Here is a 6,277-nt window from a genome sequence, read left to right as displayed (position 1 = left end):
GTGACACAAACTCCTTGAGCACCACATTCACCTGTTTGCAGATTAGGAACATCACTTAATCCATCGCTTAATTAGCTGAGAGTCATATTAAAAGCAGGCTATAGAGAGTGAAAGCATTGAAATGGACCACAGATGTATGTCTTTCATGTGACGTTCAGGGGCTGCACAACATGTTTCTGAGGGTCAACACTGCAATGGCAGAAAAGATGAGTCACTATTTTAAACCAGTGCTTTACAATGTGGGGTTGCAAGATAAATCTGAACCCTCTGGTTTTCTCCTTGACTTTCATGTTTTGCTGTAAAGTCATGGACATGCAACCTATGACAGGTGGTGGTGGGCGGATGCTGCTTCGCTTTAAAGGGTCACAAGCTAATTTAAGTTCCTGCAGAAACACAATCAAAAGCAGTCCAGAGCAGCGAGTGCTTCTGGTTGAACTGAAAATTAAACATTGCCCCCTCTGCTGCAGGTCTGCTGGATTTGATTGCATTACATTTCAGGGTCTGTGTTTTTCTGGTCTATTTTTATTAACTGAGTCTCAGGCGCGTTGTACATTTCATTCCTTCCCGTCCTGTCGTGCCTCAGCGTCTCACTCTTTCCTCTCCATGTAGCCCTTTGACAGCGCTGCACTGGAGAAAGAATTGTATCTGCAGCAGTGAAGAGTTTTGTGCTGAACAGTGATTCTGTTCAAGCAGAACTCATTTGATGCCTCATTGAAACCCCATTATAACCACCATGGAGCAAAATGAACTCTTATTGACGTGGTCTGCAGCCAGCTGGTTCACGGTGGCGGAGGAGCACAGTTGCTGGCCCGGTCTGCGGCGTGGCTGCACATTTTTATTTTTATCTCATTCTCTCATTCTCCTCACTGCATTCACTTCTGCCTCAGCGCCCCCACCGCGCCTACGTACACACTGTTATTTCAGAAACGCTGGCCAATATCAGAGCAAGCCTCTTTGGGCCATCAAGGTCTGACAACCCCACTTCACACGACAGGCCGGCCCTCGACTGCCGCCGTCAAATAAACACATAAGACCACTAAGACCAGATGGGCTTCGCAGACGTGAAGTAAGGAGCAGAGCTGGGGAGGCTCTCCAGAGAAATAGGAGGGGTGAGACAATGATGAAGCAGGAATGGAAACCTGAATGAGGAGAAATAGAGTGTGATCGAGGGAATGAAATTCCTTTCTGAGTTCAACACGCAATTTTCTGTTTGATGGGATACCTGCCAGAGGAATGCAAGGATAATCTCCAAACCGCTCAACCGTGTCAAATGTGCTCCATTATACCTGCCCCGACTGGAAGCAGGTAGCATCAACCACTGCGGTCTGACATCTGCTCTGATGGCGACATTAAATAAATACAGACAGAAAATATGAATGAGCTTTATTTGTACAGCACCTGTCCAACAAGAAGTGCAGCTCAGTGTGCGTCACAACAAAGAAACACACAGAATGAACGTAAAAACATACATATTTTCCTGTTTTTATTTCTGAATATTGAGTTGAAATAAGCTGCAAACACCCGTATCCACACACACAGACGTTGCAGACACGAGTCGGGTATACGATGCTCCTGCCTTACGATGGCAACCAGTGGACCCACAGGTCATCAATGTTGTATGTTTTTGCCTTTTAAGTATTGAGCAGACGCCCCTCTCAGTTATACTTCTGAGGAGATTGGTTCTGTCAGACCGGTGGCAGGAGAGCATCTCATTATGTGATCTCAGCAAGAGCAATGCTTCATTATTTAGGGACAACAAACAAGTGTGTATATGTGTGTGTTTTTGTGTCTCCGCATGGCTGCGACAACAGCTGGACGCAGTCATTCTGTATGTCTTTCTTCCAACGGTCCAGACCAGAACTGGACTGATGTCTCCTTGAATTTTAGAGTATTATGTGTGACAGCCAGCAAACTGCCTTGAAGGGAGATCCTGCGTGTGTTTGATATGGTTTTGCTTGCATGTGTGCCCACGTTTTTGCATGCATGCTCTCCACTCAGACGCTGAGGTGAGCAGACAGATCGTGGCCCTGCAGAAACGTGGAGCTGCGCTGAACCCAGCCAGGCCTGTATCAAGGGCACACACTGAAAACGGGGAAACAAACAAACTAAAATACACAAAAGGGGGAAAAAGCAGCCTGCAAAAATGTCCACTCCACTCCTGCTCCTCTCTTTCTTTCACCGCTATTCAAACACGCTCCCACTCTGCTCCTGTGGAGTAATGAATAATAGAGGAGTGCTTGTCCTCCCTCGCTCCCCTAGTTAATCAGAGCTCGCCTGGCTGCCCTCTTCTCTGCCACTCCTCACTTTAATAAATCATTCAAGCCTTCAGGACAACAAGTCCATCAGCGCAGGCTCGGGCCATGCTGGTAAAAGCCCTGCTGTCTTCTCCCACCACAACCTCCTCCACTCCAAAACCAGCCCTGTCTCGCTATCATCTCTTTCCTCTGCGCGTCCTTCACTTTCTCAGCGGCCTCGTCTCTTATGTCCTCCTCTCCCTCTCTTCCTCCCTTTACGAGACAAATCAAACTGGCAAGGCGTCCCACTCCCCCCTCTGTCCCTGTGGGGAACCATTTCACTTAAGCTCTCGCTCTGCCAGGGTTCGACTCAATGTGTAATGTTCTCATTCCTCATATCTTTCCCCCCCTTCTCCTCCTTTATGCCTCCCTCTCTCTCTGCCCTCTGTCAGAGCAGAAAACTCCCGTCCGGGCTGACGTCACATGGATGTGTCCCCAATGGATGCGGCTGCAAAGAGGGTCATAAAAGGGATGGATACAAAAAGAAAACATTGCAGGATGTGCAGACAGAGAACTTCTTACATCTCGTCGTAACTGCGTTTCACCTCACGTTGCAGTAGCTTAATCCCCATGCGTGGTCCGTCTGTAAAGCTTTTTGTGTGCAGCAGTATATGTTCCCTCTTTGTTGCAGCCTGTTAGCCTTCAGTTAGTGAAGTCACTGCATTTTCTACATTTCCCACATTGAGCGTGAAGGTGATGAGAGCAAACTCGAAGTGTTTGTGACCGAAATTGCATTCTGGTCTGCTGAGGCCGTGGAGAAAATGGCGATGGAGAAGAAGATGGTGTTTTTTTGTCCTGAAGACTGCAAGGCATCGGGGCAAAATGGTGAGACCAGAATGAACTCGCAAACAAGGAACAGTTGCAAACCCAGAGGTGAAATTGATCAATTTTACCAACTAACTGAGGAAGACTTGCTCGCCTGTCAGTTTATGTCGTTCTCCATTCTTCTCTCCTCCATCCATCCCCTCCCCGCCCCCCTGCCCCCCCTCCCGCCTGGCTTCAGTACATACCCGCAGATCCTCTCTGGGCATCAGCGCTTTGTGCGAATAACCTCTGCGTCTTCCTCCGTCTCCTCTGTCTGCTGGGCGTTCTCGGCCTCTTTACGGGTCCTTTCCAGAAAGACTGCCCGAGCAGCAATTATTCTCAATCTGGCTCCATTAACCAAGCACCCCCCACCCCCACCCCCACCACCTCCTCGGCGGCAGGGTATTAATCACTTTAATTGCCAAAAAGCATAAGACCCCCATCCCATCCTGCATCTCTCATCCTCTCTCTTTGGGTGTTTCTCTCTGCGTCTCTTTCCCTCCCTCGGGGAGTTTGTTTTATTTTCGTTTTTCTTCACATTTATTTGTTTCTTTCTGTGCTCATTTGTAATTATTGCCTGTGCTGCTGTAACAACCGAACTGGGGATCCATGTTTATCTTATCTTTCTCTCCATAAATGACTCAACTGGAGCTTTGTCCTCATCAGGGCTCCCCTCTTCCTTTTGCACATCTCAACCCTTTAAATGACCACTCAAGCATTTATTTCATTATTATTTCACTGTACATCAAAATCCAGCAGGAACTCTCAGAAGTAGTGCATGTGCATTTATGTGTGTGTGTGTGTGTGTGTGTGTGTGTGTGTGTGTGTGCGCGCGCGCGCGTGCTGAATATAACCCAGTATGTGTGTATGCCATGGTATTTTCTTGCTGTCCGATCTGATTAGTGGCTCTTCCACCGTCCCTTTCAAATGCTCATAACGAGGTGGTGTTTCGGTTCACTGTGAGGTTAATGAATAAAAGAGGAAGATGCGGGCAAATTTGCTGCATTTGGGAAAAACGTATTACAATGAGGGAGAAAGAGCGAGGGGGCAATGGACTGCAGAGCGTAGAGGAGAGCAGCATCATCTGGTGTGGTCATCATCTTTAAACAGTGCAGTCTGAAGCCGTCCACGTCATGTTTGTCCCCTGCGTTAGCACTTGGATGAGACCTCAGATGGAGCACGCGTTCATGATTTATTTAGATGTATTTGTAACACACCTGCCGCAGAGAACAATTTCAACAGGTCCTCGAAGGACAGAAGATCAAATTTACAGAAAGAAATGGAGGAAACGTGACGAACACTGTGCACTGTGCCAGTGCTGCTTCAACATGCGCACAGCCACACTCAAATGTAATATAAATATCCTTAAATGCCACAGTGTCTCAGGCTAAAGCAGTGACAATTTATGGTCTTAGGGAACTTAATGACTAAAATATCTGCTGCCCACAAAACACGACACTTTCACTTTTCTGTCTCCTTCTGAGCTTAACAACCGAATTTTAAATGTTTTACTGGTAGACCTGTTTGCTTATTATAATAATATGTTAATGTATTAATATGCTGTTAAAATGAAAAACGTCCCTTTAAATAAGCGTTTCAGCGGTTCATAAGAACATGAAGCTCAGTCAAATCTCTGTATTGACATAAAAATGGTTCATTAGCTTGAGAATCGGTGCATAAAGTCACTTTGCTGAGTAGCTCACCTCACAGTGAAGTCACGCGTGACATTACAGTTTGTTTGTCGTGAGGAAGAAAATGGGAAAAGTAAATACGATATTTTATTCATTATGCAGATCACTTCAGTCTCTGTACTTGGTGAATGATGTTGGCACCATCCAAACTCACTTCTTGAACTCTCAAGTACTGAATCAAGTTTTGCTCTCAGCCTAATGGTTAATTATGTTAGATTTGTTAAATTTGTATGACATGCCCAGTTTTTTTATTCTTACCATCTTCCACCTGCCATCTGGTCGAGGTCTGTTCCGGGTTGGTGTGTTGTCTGCTCGCACATCCCTCATGAGGATGGATGCCAGAGAGGAATGAGGCTGACTGCGACTATGCCAAAGAGACGGAGCACAAATGAACAATCCCGAGGAAGCTCGGTCCTTTTTCAACAGGACGGAGCCGCCGAAGCAATCACAGTTAGCCGAGCCGGGGGCGGCGTCCCATCAATAAAGTGGACAGGGCTGTTGCTCTTTGGGTGGTCACTTTCCCGAACACCCTTCATATCTCTCCCTCTGTCTATCTTTTGGGTATCAAACTCTCGTCACTTGTAGGCTTGAGATGTGGCAGTAAAAAGTTTGCAGTTTTGTCCTTCAAAGACCTGCAGCTGGTCAGTGAAACGTCCTTATTCTAAACACTGTACGCTCCAGACTGCCATTGTTTCACCAAAATATTACGGCATCACCTTTTTGCCCAACAAAGTTTGTCTCGGCTTGCTTTGGTCCTGTTTGGTGTAATTCATTGCACATGTGCATTAATGTCTCCTTCCCTAGTTTGACAACCTACAGCAAATACAGTTATTTGCTTTCTGGCTGAGAGTTGGATGACAAGATTGATACCTATGGTGGCCCTGAGGTGCAGTCTCAACTTAAGAAAACACATGCAAACAGACGAAACAAGAAGGTGAGGTAAGGTAAGCTTAGCTTCGCATTAACAGTGCAAACAGGAGGAAACAGCTCGCCTGGCTCTGTTCAAAGGGAACAGGATTTGCTTACCAGCAGAGGTGTAAAAATGCATTAGCATGTTTCCCAAACTGCTGCACTTTTCCTTTAAAAGGACTAATCCATAAAAGCTGCTGGGTCACAAATAACTGACCTAATGAACCTCGTAAGAAGACGCATCAGAACCTCGTCTCACTCAGCATGTGTGTTCTTCAGAGGCTTTAGTTTATAATGCGACTGAGACTCACGTGAGTCGTATAATGTGGCAAATTATTTAGTATTGACACATGAAAGCTTTCGGATACTCGAGTACTGTTTGTTAAAGATGTCTTGGAACCTCCTGGAAATGCATGACTGTCAGTCATTCAGCCGTGACTGTAATGTCAATAAGCCTCTTCTTCTCGCCGTTGTTTGATGGACACTTTTTATCTTCAGCTCCCATTGATGCCCTGAATGCTGCTCTTTAATTACAGGTGTCTCACAGGTGTCACGCTGGTGAAACCGTGATCCCGCTGG

The sequence above is a fragment of the Chaetodon trifascialis genome, chromosome 9, assembly GCF_039877785.1.
Source record: "Chaetodon trifascialis isolate fChaTrf1 chromosome 9, fChaTrf1.hap1, whole genome shotgun sequence".
Taxonomy (NCBI): Eukaryota; Metazoa; Chordata; class Actinopteri; order Chaetodontiformes; family Chaetodontidae; genus Chaetodon; species Chaetodon trifascialis.
This window is presented reverse-complemented; position numbering follows the sequence as displayed.